We start from the raw sequence: 16,033 nt of genomic DNA, 5'->3' as shown, positions 1-16,033 counted from the left end.
GTGTGTGTGTGTGTGTGTGTGTGTGTGTGTGTGTGTGTGTGTGTGAGAGAGAGAGAGAGAGAGAGAGAGAGAGAGAGAGAGAGGCTTTGAAGCATTGGTAGATTTCAGAGTTTAGTTAACCCAATTCTCCTCAAATCAGTTACAAGTACAAAAGGTAGGAGGCCAAGAGAAAAATGGAAAGACTGAAAGAGGAATATTATAATTTTTCAAGATATGAATATTTTGAACTTTTTTTTATAGCGCATGTTATAAATTTTCAGGGATATAAAATGTTGATGTGGAAACCCAAGGCCTCTTTCTTAAGATAAGGTGGCTCGAGCATGTCCCCACTTCTGGCAGCAGACCTAAATTGTTGGCTACTCTCTTCAAGGTGTGAGTAAATTTCTTAAAAGGTAAAACTGTAATTTTTTAACAAATTAAAATAACTTTCTTAAGTTGTAAAAGCAATGTTCATTGTGAAAAAATAAAATAGAAAATACAGATAAGTGAAAATGGGGAAATTAGAGTCATTCACAGTCCTAGCACCTAGAATAGCCGCTGTTAATACCTTGGGGTACGTCCTTACAGGTCTCCCATGTCCTCATGTGCACACACAGAGAAGCACACATTTGGACCATTTTACATGCTATTTTATAGCATACTTTTTCCACTTAATTGTAAACCATGACTATCATATTAAAATCCATAAATGTTTTATATGACATAATTTTCCATGGCTGTAGTTGCACATTTAAGATTTTTTTTTTTTAATATATTTTGCTACTATAAAAACCCTGGGATAACTTTTCATTTAAGGAAAACTTTGAACTTACCCTTAATTATTTTCTTAGGTTAAATTTCTATTTTTATAGTTTCTGATTAAAGAGAATACAGATTTGGAGTCTTTTGAAACAGTCTATAGTGCCCTCCAGAGAGGTTAACCAATTCACATCATGATTATTGGTATATGTGGGCCAAGGTTAGCTTGAAATTTCCGAGGAAGTATTTCTGGTGACAATTGTGACTGCATTGCAAATTGTGAATATTAGAAATAATGTTTGATGTGTTAGCTTAGAGTAAAATGTAGATGTCAATATATGGTATGCATTATTATTAATAAAATTATTACCATTGAAATCCAAGATTTTTTAGAGGTCTAATTGAATGTCACGCACATTCACTGACTGCTGGCCTTTTTAAGTCCTGAACACGTGGCAAGCTTAGATATTGTTAAAATATGATATTTGAAGAACTTCCAAAAAAATTGGCATATGTGGAAAGCAGATGCTTTATATTGATAACAGTTGAATGCTGAACCATGAGGATAAGACTAATATCTTTGAGAATACGTGGATGTTTTAACAAGGAAGCATATGTTGAAAGGAAAAAAATCCCTCAGATGTTTTCAATAGTTACTTTTTAGTGAGGTATTCTTTCCTAATGGTTCTTGAATTATTTAACACTCTTCTTTAATGGTACTATTATATGGTATATTAAGTTGTATTTTAATTGTGGATTTAGTGTTTTTGCTCTTTTCTTTTAATGAGAGCAGTAATTCTTGGACAAAGGTCTACATCATTAACATTTATATATCTTTGTTTAAAATGTTGTTTAAATTTTGTTTACATTTTGCCAATCACCTCAATGGACCAAAAAAATACCTGTAGTGAGGTAACATTAGGTAGAAGTACTTCAATATATCTAGGCGTCTTGCAGATGAAGGACTCACTCACTCACTCACTCAGTCCTTCATCCATCCACCCATCCATCCATCCATCCATCCATCTGTCCATCCATCCATCCATCTATCCATCCAACAATTCATCCATCTACTCACTCAACCACTCATCTAATACGTTTTTGTTGAGTACTTACTTTGTATTAAGTCCAGAGCTAGGACCTGTGTCTTATGGAAGAAAAGGCATTGAATTGGGCCCATTGGCATCAATGAAGGTTTAGCAAATTATAAGAGTAAATTTGTGTGGGTAAATAGAAAATTGAAGAATTTGGGATGAAAAAGGCACTCAAAAAAAAAAAAATAGTCACCTGTATTTCTGAAAGTTTTAGACAGGGTACCTTCTTGCAATACCTCAGCAGGCTATCTCTATTCATTCTTATGACTTGAGGTTAGATGAAACTTCATACTATATTAATTAATTTATTTATTCAATCAACATATTTATCAAATAACTACTATGATCCAGGCTCTTTCCTATCACTAGAGAAAAAGTGGTGAACAAGACACATCAACTCTTCTCTCATGGAGCATAACACCTGGACTATATCTCTCCTACCCCACCAACCTCTCCTCGGACTAGCACTCTGTGTTTCTACTGCTGTGCTGTATTGTAATTACCTGTTTATCAACCAGTCAGTCTCCTCACCAGGCTGCTGATTTCCTTAAAGGTAGAGCCTCTTCCATGATTCCTGCTCTGTTTCCAGCCCCTGGCACAGTCCCAACTAAAGTTGCTCCATATATACTAGTTGGATGAATGAATGTTCATTTATTATCCTTTCAGTTTACTTTAGGGCTATGTTTACCTTGTCGGAGTAAAATGATTGTATATATCTCATGGCCACAAAAAACTTCTGTTTGACTTCAACTTAACTTTTGAAGGTTAAAGTCCTACTACATCCCCCCACATGCCCTATGCTAAACCACTCATAGTCCTCCAAATGGGCCCTGTTCCTTCACGCACATTTTACTTTTGCCTGGAATAACTTAATCTCTCTTTGTTTCTCTTCTTCAAGATCTAGCTCAAATTAATTTGCTCTGTGAAGCCTTCCCTAGTTGCCCTGATTACAAACTATCACTCCTTCCCTCATGCTACCATAGTGCATTGATCGAACCTCTTTGTATTTTTCGCTTTCTTTTTTCCCCCAACATCAAATAATAGTTTTTTTGTGTAATCTGTATCTTACCTTCTTGAATGTAAGTTCCTCTGAGAAAGGAGCAGGACTCATTCATTTTGGTATTATCCACAACATCCAGAGCAGTGCTTTGCACAGAGTAGGAGGCCAGTAAATGCTTATAGAATGAATGAATGAATATATGAGTATACTCTCCACAGTGAATGGACTACGTGTGTGACTTAGTGGAAGAAGCATATCACAGAGGAAAATGTGTCCTTAGGATTAATGATATTACATAAGGGAAAGGGCAATCCATGTGGAGGGACCCAGGAACAATCTGTGTGGGCCAGAGAACGCGAGGTGTTTATGTGGAGAGCAATAAATGGATAAGACTGACTAACAGGTATGTTTAGAATCCAGAGGGCTTTGAGTGTGGGGCTGAGGAACATGGCCGTGGGCCCAGTGGAGGTGGGCCACATCCTTGACTCTTGAATTGGATTTCAGATATCCAGGTATAAGCGGCACCAACTCGTGTTCTCTTCCATCTATTCCTATGTTCTTGACCAATACATTCAGTAGCATGACTGTCATAGCCACGAAAGATTTTGGTGATAGCTTTTATCCAACCAGAGCAGGTGTTATATTCAACTGGTGGGTATGGGAAAATAATACTTCTAACAATACTTTACATTTGAATGACACTTTAAAGTTTACAAGCTGTTTTCTAGTGTATGTTTTTACTTTCATAACAAATCTAAAAGATGCTGAAGGGGAAACTGAGTCCAAGGTAGCACAACTATAGTACAATAATAGGATTTCTGAAACCAAATCTAGTGTTTTTTCTCTACAGCTCTCTTATCTTTGCACTCATGAAGGCAGCTGGGAAAGACAAGGAATGGACGATGAGAGAAGAATGGGAGAAAATGAGAAGGTAAAATTGTGATTTATTCATTTACTCAGCAACTATATATCAAGCCCTCCTCCTCCCCTCTCCCCTTCCTGTGTCAGGCTGTCTCTCAGTCCTCAAGGATACTCCAGGCAGGCAGTGGAAGGACGGTGGGGTGAGGTCCTTGGGAGCACTGCATGGGGTGCCTAGTCTAGTTTTTGAAAGTCAGGAAGGCTTTTTAGAGAAAGTGACATCACGATTGAAACTTAAGGAAGGCACAGGAGAAACCAGGTGAAATGGGGCTGGGCGTTGAGGATGGAGAAAAAGTTTCAAGACAAGTGGTGAAATTGGGAAACTGATCTAGGGCAAAAAGAACACGTTCTAGAGTGGAAAGATACTTTTAGACCCTCTCAGAATGTGGCAAGAAGGGGAAAGTGAGCCTCCTGTCTCTGTTTCCTTGAGTTGTTCTTTCTCCTTTTTTTATTTTCCCCAGTGAAGAGGGAGGATAAACACCACTCTGGCCTCTTTGGCCCAAGGTCTATAGAGGTTTTAGATGGAAACGTCCCTGGGAGGATGGTTAATTGTGTGCCTGATCTTAGTTTATCACTGAATTTTCTGTTCCAGCCCCAGGAATGCCTAAAGTGATCTAACCTGAGCCACCATGGCTCACACTTCCTGCATTCTCTGCCCAGCATGGAGGCAAGACTCTATTAATACTCACCCAGGTAGATGACGTAGTTGCTTCTGTTTAGAAGAGATTGGCACTCATGACCCAGGGAACAGATAGAAAATATACACCGGGAGGAAAGGTGTAGATGTGATGCTGGACTATAGACTGGAAAGGAAAAAAGTTAATAATTTTTAAGATATTGCATGAATACCTTTTTTTTTTAAGTAATTAAAAGAGTACTTGTTTTTGTACTATTTGCAATTATTGATGTTTACAGAATCTTTGTATATCCTCAGTTAGATTACTGTATTTTTCTTCCCATTAAAAATGAATTCTCTGCTTCAGTGAGGCTCTTAAACTTTATTTCTCATTAAAATAATGTAGCTGAAAGCTAAAGCAGCATAGCTGAAATTATGCTTGAACCGTATTTTAAAAGGATTTTCTTAAAATGTAAAATAAAGTTAACTTTTTTTGAATTAAAAAATCAGTACATATTCCACTGCAGCTCTGAAAATCAGAATCTCAGTATATCAGTTGAACATTGACTTTTAAAAAATGTATGAGTTTATTTAACCTATTTACAGACTGCCAGAAGGCAAGAAAAAAAGGTTTCTTCCTGGGTTGAGCTCAGAGAGTCTACTTTGCCAGAAAAATAGAGCCAAACGTATTAATATCCAGTGACATGTTTTTTTTTTTTTTGTGAGGAAGATCAGCTCTGAACTAACATCTGCCAATCCTCCTCTTTTTGCTGAGGAAGACTGCCCTGGGCTAACATCCATGCCCATCTTCCTTCACTTTATATGGGACGCAGCCACAGCATGGCCTGACAAGCGGTGCCTCCGTGCGTGCCAGGGATCCGAATTGGCGAACCCTGGGCCGCTGCAGCGGAGCCTGCGCACTTAACCGCTTGCGCCGCTGGGCCAGCCCTCCAGTGACTTTCAAAGTCCAGGCAACACGAGGAATACATCTGAAGGAGAGGAATTCATTGGTTTAGTCAGTCTGGCAAGTAGGAATGGAAAAGTCAGTGACCTCTCGACAAATCTTTTCCTATACGCCCCGATAACCAATATCAGCAGGTTTGCAGGGGCTCCACTCCCTCTTCTTCTGGGGATGTGGAGAAATGGAACTCAGTGGCATAGCAAATAGTCTTTTCCATGAAGAAATGTACATGTCCTCAGTATGTTCATGCTTTGGAACAAAGGTACTCCAGGCAGGATTACAAGGGTCGTGCCACGTGCTCAAAAGTGAAAAATTCAACCTAACCACTTATATGATACCTACATGTAATAGAATGACTAGGTTATAAGATTCATTTTCTTGCCTGGTTTATGGAAATTGAGCTTATTACGTTATTAGCACAACCCACACAAATGAAGATTTTGTTTAACTGAATTCCACTCTGAGGGTATATTTTAAAGGTAGATTGTGTATGTGGACAAAAGCACGAAAATGGCAGAATATTGACTGTTCAACTCCAGAGTATAATATGGCTAGATTCTTGCATTTTGCATTGTTGATTCGGAGCACCTAAAATCTCTGATCTGAACTACTTGAAGAATCATATTCCATTTACATAGAGGAAAGAATAGACTTGTGGATTCCCACAAGATATATTTTTTCCTCACAGAACAAAAGAGTTTTAAATTTTCATCTCCAAAATGTGAGATTCAGAAGTGACTGCTCTGCTGCTGGGAAATTTCTCCTGTAGAAATATTACCCCATGGGCTCCAAGGTGCTATGCAGCATTGGGAAATCATGGGAAGTGGCAAGCGACTTGCTTCCTCACCTACTGAAAGAGGAAACAAGTCAATTTTCTGCCAACGTAGACAATAGTCTTCATCTTCCTCTCTCTCTCACTCTCCCTCCCTCTCACTCTTCTTTCCCTTTCTTCCTTGCTTCTCTTCCTTCTTTCTCTTCCCTCCATCTCACCCTCTCTCCCTCCCATTGCCCTTCTCCATCCCTCCGCCCCGCCCACTCTTCCCTCCCTCCTTCTCTCCCTCCCCCCTTTCTTCTTTCCTTCCTTCCTCTAAGCACTTCTCCACATACTGCTGATAGAGATGAGACACAAATGGTCAGACAAAACAGAGTATATATATTATAACAGTCTTTCAATGTGTTTTCCTTGTGCGGTTTGTAACTTAAATTCAAAGTAAATTAATCAAAGTTAAAGCTTGGCCCTTTCAAGGTATTGATTTCACAGCTTGGTGATGGTTTGGGTTAAAACCTTATATAATATTAAACTTCACACAGAACTGTAACTTTTTGGATTGAAGGAGAAAATGTATATGAATTTTAATCTTATCACATCACTTCTAATACAAATTTTCTAGATTTGTATTAGAAAATGGAAAATGGGGCATTGATCAATTAGGTAGATTGGGGCTTTGAGGTTTTGGAGAAAGAAAAGAACTCTATAAAAATTGGAAACAAGGATACTGAGTATTATCCAAGAAACTTTCATAATGGAAGTATGTTCCTCATGTGGTTGTGTTGGTGTGCTTAAATTTATGGTCTTTAATGGGTAGGAAATCTCTAAGTAAGAACAAAGAGTTGTGAATGCAGAAAGAAGGTTATAAGTGGGTCTTGACAAGGTGACTTAAAAGGAGACATTATGGCATCCAGGGGACAAGAATTTACATCTTGTTCTTAGAATGTGTAATTTGCCTCAAAATCATCAAAGATATCATCAGATAATATTTCTTAAGCTCTTTTAAGAATGTAGTATCTTAAGATCTATACAAAATCAAACACATAATCACACATAGTTAATGCAAGTCACTTCACTTTTTTGTGTTAACAGTCGTTTCGCAAAATGTCTTAACTCTAAATGCCAACCTCACAAGAAAGAATTTTGCAAATACCATTTTCCACACTGACAGAAATGGAAGTTTTGTATATATATATATATAAAGATATAGATATCTCTATCTATCTATCTATCTTTCTTTCTATCTATCTATCTATCTATCTATCTATCTATCTATCTATCTATCAATCATCTATCCATCTATTGTCTATCTATCTAAACAAACCAGAAACTTGCAAATCCCTAGTATCAAAATAAGGAACTGGCTGTAAATAGTTCAGGTCCACTTAATGGAAAATATAGGACAAATCAGTGCAAAAGTAAAAAGTCTACTGTAGACTACAACTCTGAAGAGAAAGGTATTTGCAAAGAATTTTATAAAGGTAAACAACACGTGAGAGAGAAAAATTATGGTCACGAAGTGGTTACTCCAGCAACCCAAGGGTGATTGACTTGGTTATTTTGGGCTTACAAGAGAGTACTTTTCAGGCATTCTCTGGAGGAAAGATAGTGGGGCTGTGTTCATAATCTCCCCAACTGAGTTCTAAAAGATCCCCCCCCCCAAAGCCTTGAGGTATGAGGGTTAGCAGATGAAACTGGAGTACATAAGACAGAGAAAAACCTTGTCAGAAATATAGACATCCTCTGCATTTAGACTTCATGAAGATGTTGCTTGGCCTTAGGTAGAGCATAATATTTACAATTGCTCCAATCCTAAGTGTCCACCATATATATTTCTTGACACTGCGCTAAGCACCTTAGATACAGGGAACACAACAAACCAGCCAAGTATATGTTTTATAGCCGGGGAAACCAAGAGAAGTAGGCTCACTTTTTGACTCCATCCCTAGCTAAAAGTTGGTAAGAGGACAGACAGAAGCTTTGGGGCAATGATTTCACAGCCACACAAAATGAGGGCCCCCAGCCTGACTCAGAGCCCTGCGCAGCCCTGACTTCAGAGCAGAATGAGTTTTCACTTTTGCATTTCGGTACATTCTCTCCTAATCTCTGTTGGGGGAGGCTGAGAAAGTAGCACGGCTCCATTTTTCAGCTAGGAGAGTGGTCACAGGGAGGTTATGGCTAATGGCAGAGCTGTGGTTCAAATGGGATTGTGCTAACCTGGATTCCACTCCCTTCCCTCAAACAGACATCCTCCAAAGAATGCAAGTAGTGCCTGAGGGTCAGGCTGAGGGAGGGTTACTGACCAGGTGTCCAGACAACACCCAGAAGTCTTTAGATAAGCATTCCTTATTCATTTTGATCCTGTACCCAACCCCCCAACACACACCACAAAGCTACAAATTACTATGTGATAATTTATTACTATTGAAAGAACCGTAGGCAAAAAAAAAAAATGAAGACAAACGTTTCACTTAATACAGTTAATGTAGTCAGGTGTGGAAAATTTAGAACTTTTGAAGACTGTATGTTAGTCTTGTGCAAGCGTGATTATACACACTAATAGAAACTATAGCTCTCCAGCCTCTTTCCAAGCTCTTTCTCTCAGCAGATGTATTACTTGCCTCTTTGTTTGGGTCTGTCCAACTCTGCCTCAGAGAACCTTTGAAAGCTCTGAAAGTAGTAAGAAGGCAGAAGTGTTAAGATGTCGCCATGATGTCATTAATAAGGCAACACTGACCTCAGAACTTAACTCATCTTGGACAGTGTATATATCGAGCAGCTTCTTGCTGAGGAGAGGGAAAATGTCACTTCCCGCTGGTAAGGAGAGAATGGAGTGGGGGCAGGGAGAGAGAGAGGGTTAATGTCTGGCATCCTGACAGCTGGATCATTGGGAGAAGTGTCGGATGACTCGTGCCCCTGCCAAATAGGCTTTCCCCAGTTGTTTCAGAGTCCTCAAAATGCTAATAAAAATACTTTCACATTTTCATTTATATTAGCTGGGCTTGGATTAAAGTACTGCCAGCTGCTATAATAGATAAAATGTGAAATCTCCATGGCCTAGTACAGTCATAGTTTCTCATAAAGTCCAAGAGGTGGTGGAGGTAAAGGTCATGGGCAGAGGGGAGAGGTGGAGCTCTGGTCCACACAGTTATTCAGGGACCCAGGCTGATGGAGGAGCTACCATTTTCAACATGTGACACCCAAGGTTGCCCGTATGTCAACACTGAATCTACCCAACACAGAGAGGGTGGAGAAGGCACACCTACTTCTTAACCACCTGGTTCTGGAAATGACACAAATCACTGCCATTCATATTCTATAAATGAGAACGAGTCACATGAACACACAGGGTGACAGGGCACTTGAAAATGGACTCTTGCCTGGCAGCGTCTCCCAGAGACATCTTTTGGAAGGGGAGCACAGATTCTTGGTGGAGAGGTAGTCTGCTTTGCCGCAACATTCTTTAGTGCAAGCAATAGAAATTGACTCTGAGCTTGAGCAGTAAAATGAATTTATTAGTAGGATATTAGGTGGCTCAGAGAACCAATAGGAACATTTCTGGGGTGAAGTTGCAAAAAGCACCTGAAGGTTTTGTCAAGATGTGCCTGCTGAAATAAAGAAATGTTTTTTATCCTCTTGTGTCTCTGTTCAGAATTCAAATTCCCAGGAGGAGTATGTGACTGGCTTAGCTTGGGTCATTTGCCTGCTCATCAGACTGTGTCCAGAGGTAACTCCTCAAAGGGAAAGAATATTCAGTAACCAAAGGAAATGGAACGAATGCAAGGCAGCCCACACAACAAATGTGCACGCCCCATCTTTCACAGCAGATGCCAATTTTGAGGTAAAAAAGAAAAATAAAGCCAATTTCTACCTCATGAAGATCGCCATTTACCAAGTATGAAGGAGAGCAGATTGGAAATTGTAAGTTTTTGAAAGTATGACAGACCCCTGCAGAGTCAGAGAATATAGCAACTGCTTTTATAATCATCACTATGTATTCTTTTTCTTATCGTTGTTCTTCAGAGATAATATATAGTGTTGCCACTTATCAGTGATTGCACTGCCCATGAGGCTTGTCTCTCCATGGGTATCTGAGCGCTGTCTTGTCGCCTTGATATTTTGAGAGAGAAACACAAGAGACCACAGCTTTTCCCCTCCGTCAAATGGAAGGAGTAGGGATCATAGATATTTTGCACTGTAAACAGATTGAGAAGATACAGTGCATTAGGACTCTGAGCCGTGAGAGTCAGAAATCCAAGTGAAAACAGCTTAAAGGAAAATAGTGACTGTGAAGTCCAAGAACTTCAGGTGTGTTTAGATCCAGGAGTTCACAGAACATTCTTAAAAATTTGATTTTTTTTTTCCTATCACTTGGTTTTGTTGTCTCTGTGTTCGTTTCATTCTTAGGCTCTTATCAGGTGGTAATGAATATGGCTCCAGCTGCTCAGAAGGAAAGAATCACAGAAAGAGAGAGTGAGCCTCTTTTTGTTAGTGCCCAGAGCAATTTCAGAAAAAGGACTCTCATTGTCCTTACCTGGGTCACAGGCCACTGCTGTTTCTGGGGGAAGGGGGTGCTTTGTTAGGCTAGCCTGTGTCACATGCACACCGCTGTGGTGGGAAAGTGGGAGTTACGTGATTGACAGGCCCACCACACAGGAGTAGCACCATTCCCGAATGAAAAAATACTGAGGTGACAAAACGTGTCCATTCCATATAATCTTAGCAAAACAAACAAACAAACAGACAAACACTACCCCCACATTAAATGGCTTAAAACCACAAATCTTTATTATTTCTCCTGATTTTGTGGGTCAGTTAGGAGATTCCTTAGGTTTGGACTGGCTCTGCTGATGTCTGTAGAGAGCTGGTGTCTCAGCTGGGCTGGATGGCCTGAGACGGTCTCATTCACATACCTGGCAGTTGTCAGGCTGGTTGTATCGGGGGGTGTCAGCAGAGAGTAGACCATCTCTACTCTCCATGGTCTCTCATCCTCCAGCGGGCTGGCCTGGGCTTCTTCACATGGTGGTCTCAGGGTTCCAAAGAATGGAAAGAGAAAGAGCAAACCCCAATGCAGAAGCACATTTTAAGCTTCTGCTTGTGTCACATGGGCAAAGCAAGCCACATGATTAAGTCTAGATTCAAAGTATGGAGAAATAAACTTCAACTTGATGTGAAGAGCTGCAAAGTCACATTGAAAAAGTGCTTGCCTATAGGGATAGATAGGAAGAGCCTTAGCCGTTTTTGCAATCTACCACAATGCTCATTCTCCCTCCTCTTCACATTTGGCGTTTGGCTTTGCCTTGTCTATAAGTGACCTCACAGGTCCAGTGTCCACACAACTTGACTATAGTCTCTTTATCACTTATTTCAAAAATGAGAGAGAGAGAGAGAGAGAAAATGATTGATTCCTCCTAGTGTATGGATTGCCTCTGTTGGTCAAGTGTCCACAACTGATTCAGGCAGCTCTTGTTGGGAGCAGGTAGGGTCATGCTGTACAGTAGGGCTATGCCTTTCATGGGACATGGATGGAATCAGTTAAATTAGAAAATTAGAAGAAGATACTGGGTGTGGCAGGGAAAGTGGCTGATGACTGTCAATGAATACAAATGGGACTGAATCCAAAGTCATTTCTCTTAAACCGTAGTATTCTATCGTATACTGTTCTGTAACAGTTAATATATTGTGAACATACCTGATGATGGCGCACATGGTAGAAACTAAATAAATCCCAACTAGACTATGTGCTCCTCATGGTTAGGAACTATGTTTTACTTTTCCTTTATATACGCTGAGGTATACAGTAGGTGCTCAACAAGTTCTTGCTGATTGCAGTTGAATGGTAAAGGGGCTCAGGAGAAATCATGAAGCAAGCATAAATGAAGTTTAATAAGTTCCAACTTCGTAGTTGTGTTTGTTTATTGGAGAAGGCCAAATTCAATACAATAAAAAAACACATTTATCCAGCGGATATCTTGAATTTAACTGCAATTCAGAATATTGTGTTCCTTAGATTATTAGGCAAATAAAAGGAGCAAGAAGAGATAAAAGAGGACAATCTAGGAAATTATGTGAGGACTACACAAGTCTTAGAAAGTGGAACAAACTGTGAGAATTAAAATTCCATTTGACTTAACTGTGAAGATAGAAAATTTTGTTTTTCTGTGTCAAAGTTCTCTCCTTTATTTGGCATCAGAAAAAGTCACTCTTACTATTGAAATTAGACATAAACTGGGCCTTGAGTAAATGTCCCTTCCTCCTGGCATATGGATTAAGACAGAAGTCAGACACTAGGGAAAAAATGTCTTTCTTGACAGTTTTTGGATAAAAAATGATGATATTCTAGAATGAGAAAATAATGCCTTCAGGATATTTCCCCTCCTTGTCATTATATCATTTCTTAGTACAACTCTTCTTCTTTTCTTTTCCAGATTAGATAACACTGAATTTGCATATTCCATTTCTCAATTGTCCATGGTAATGGGAAAAGGAAAATGAGTAGTGAGGAGAGCATGAAAGAATGTAGATAATTGGTATCAACAGATACTTTCCAAGCCTCATTACTTTATTTCGTCCATTAATTTTAATCCCCTCCCTCATCCCACCTGATCTTTTACTAGAATTGAACAAACTCATAAACATTGTTTTGACTTTTAGTTCTCTTTTTCAAAGTGATGTAGTTTTTAGAGGGTACAAAGAGACCTAAAAGAGAGACAAATAAACGTGAAAATTTTACATTATCTGAGAGTTTCCTCTGGTGGGTGTGAATCAGCTTATTGGGAAAAGGTCAGTCATGGTAATTGTATTATCATCATCTTAGCCATGGATGACAGATAGGATGGACACCAAATCAGCTGGAGAGGGATTTATAGGGGGCGGGGAATGGCAAGGACAAGAAAAGTTTCTAAATAAAACACGATAAGATTCAACAGAACAAATTGGATTCCCAAGTCATCAATACTGAGGTTGGAGAGGAACAATTAAACCAAGATTTTAACAAAAGCAACACTCTCTCCATTTACTGAGTGCCTACTGCATGGTATTAGGGGCCCGTTACCACCCATCAGCATGGTTACGGCTCTAAGCAGCCCTATAGGATAGACATTATTACCCGGCTGGTGCCTGGAATTCCAGTCCTGAGGAGGACTTGCCTCCCCCCTGTTGAGAAGATAAACCTTAGCCCTAAAATCTGGATTCCATGAGCCCCAAGGCAAGTCTTGTTTACATCCATCAATAACAGCAGGGGATATTCAGGATTGAAACCTGTCACAAGAAAAGTGATGAGCAGGCCTTGGGGATCTCTGTGAAACCAGAAGTAGCAGAGAAAAAAGAGGAGCCTGTAATCATAGCCTTTGACGTCATTTGGAAAATGGCCTAACTTAAAAGTGAGATTACTTCGCTTTATCATTATTTTGCCAAATCAGCCCCTTTGAGAAGAGATGCCATGTTATTCTTTTTATTGTAACTTGTCCGTAGGTCGCTCTACGAATGACCATGTTAAGATGAAATGGATCTTGATAATTCTGAGAACAGCTTGCCAACAACTTGGCAAACACGATCTTCCTTTCAATACAAGATCAAACATTTACAAAGCTCATATTGTGTCACTCACAGGGTACTGGACCCTGTAATGTATAATGAAACAAATACAAGCCCTTGTGGTTTTACTGAAGTTAGGCTTTTGCTAGAAAACAATACAATATCTAATAAAACGCTAGCTTTTGTGACATACATTATATATGCAACAAAGGTTCTGAGGCGCGAATAATGTAGGGGGGCTGGAATCATGAGGGAGGCTTTAGAGGAAGTTGGAGTCTGGATTGGGCCTTACAAGATAAGCAGGGAACGAATAGGCAGAAAGGAGAGAAGAGAAGACCAAGAGTGAGACTGTGGAACCCAGAAGTTTCCTCCTGCCTGGTGGGGCATCCCCCAAGACCACAGCTGTAGAGATTTATATGTGGGTGACAGAGAAGCGGAAAAAGCAAACTCCTTTGTCTTTGAAGAAGATCTGTCCCACTGCTTCTTAGTTTCTTTTATCTCTCCACCTTCATTAGGGAAAAGTAATGAGAAATATATCTAGCTTTAAGTAAACACCTATGTGGTGCTAAGTAACGCATACCCTGTACCTTAATTCTTTAAAGCATCTTGGAGTTAAAATCTGCATTGTTGGTGGGCCAATGGGTCCCATCATTCCCCTCCCTTTTCCTAAGCAGGACCATATGTCCAATGCAAACTGGCTTGCAAAATCCATAGACCAAGGACCTAGCTGGTATGTAGGATAACTCATTCCTGACATGACTATCTACATTTATGGAGGATACCCCACCACAAAGTCAAAGCAACGGATTTTTCCTTCTTGTGGGTTCCTTGACCCAACTCTCTAAAAAACTATTCTCTCTTCACACATTATCCCCCCAAAATTTTAACAAACTATTTAAAGAATGTTTGCAAATGCTTTTAGCTACTAATAGTTGCTGATCTTCAGGAGGAATTTGACATGACACGAACCTGTCAACTATGATCTGACTTCCAGAAGTAACTTGAATTATTGGACTTCTCAAACTAAGATTTGGACCAAATCTCATTGAATAAATTGATTTTAGTTAGTTATATTTATATCATCATCTCTTTTGGAGAATATAAGGTAGAAAAATAACATTAGAACAATTTATAAATACTGCAGAACAATTTTCAGAGGGAGCCAGGGTCTAAACTCAAGCCAAAATTATTCTCCTTTTAAAGAAAATATAAAAAGACAAGATAATTTCAGTTGTTAAATTGTGGGTGTCAAGCTATACTTAACCTTTGGCTGTTACAAGTTTCTATCATCAGATATATAGCTTTTAAATCAAATTGTTGACGTTTTTAGTCGATCCGATAACCCCAATGAAGTGCTTCATTAAATGATGTCCTTTATCTCTCAAACCTGTGCTCCTGAGGGCTGTGTGTTGAGAATAGGTACCGCACTTGACTCTTCTTTGAATCCCCTGCAGCACCTGGCACAGTGCCTGGCACCATAAAATATTCATGAAATTAAATGGGTTTTAAATGCTGTTTCCTGCCACAAAGTCTCCATTACATTTAATTACGTCACGAATTTGAATAGAATATAACGAAATATAGTAGAATATCATGGAAGTTTAACCAGTTCATAGTAATATAAGGAATCTAGAAAGTTAAGAATATTGGTTCCAGATAACATTTGAGAGCAAAATCTTAAAGAAAACTAAATTATATTAGAAAACTTTAATTGCTACCTCTTATCGCAAATACGCCAATCATCATTAAGCCAAATCAGTATAATAAACATGATTAAAGGTACAGGACACACATGGATTTATTGATATTGATTAAGATCTAGATTCAAATTCTTAATTAGGCTTTTGCCATCAATAATGTATGTAGTGGCTCTGGAAGATTTGTGACTATTAAGGAGACATAAATGATTAGCGGTTCAGACTGACAGTTTGCTTAAGTGAAGTTCTATTAGTCTGCAAATGATTTAAAATTATAAGAGAAAGCCCATTTAAAAAAATAAAATTAGGAAGCTGGTATTGCCATGACGTAATGTGAAATACTTAGTATTCCTACTAACTCTCTCTTCTATGTGAAAATTAATTCCTAGTCATCAATTCCACAAATATTTATTGAGCACCTACTATGTACCTGGAATTGTTTTAGACTCTTGGGATGGAATGGTAAAAAATGTCTGCCTCTTAAGAAGTTTTCATTTTGGTGGGCTAGAGATAGACTATAAAAAATGTAAACAAATAGATAACTTCAGACAGTGCTTTGAAAACAATAAAACAGGATAATGGGATAGAGTGAACTGGAATGTAGGGGACTCTGGAAGTTGGTGTGGTTAGAGTAGGTCTTCTCTTGGAGGAGGTAACATTTGAGACTCATTTTATTTCCAATATCCATGTAAATATTTTGGGGA

General features: G+C 39.0%; 1 long non-coding RNA gene across 1 annotated transcript; it reads left to right on the top strand.

Annotated features, from left to right (window-relative positions):
- Window positions 1-266: 266 nt before the first annotated feature.
- On the top strand, window positions 267-11,048 carry LOC131415755 (uncharacterized). The gene is made up of 3 exons (XR_009222503.1): window positions 267-392; window positions 3,683-3,763; window positions 9,749-11,048. It is a non-coding gene; the product is annotated as an uncharacterized LOC131415755 (long non-coding RNA).
- Window positions 11,049-16,033: the final 4,985 nt, after the last annotated feature.

The sequence above is a fragment of the Diceros bicornis genome, chromosome 17, assembly GCF_020826845.1.
Source record: "Diceros bicornis minor isolate mBicDic1 chromosome 17, mDicBic1.mat.cur, whole genome shotgun sequence".
Lineage (NCBI taxonomy): Eukaryota > Metazoa > Chordata > Mammalia > Perissodactyla > Rhinocerotidae > Diceros > Diceros bicornis.
This window is presented reverse-complemented; position numbering and strand designations above follow the sequence as displayed.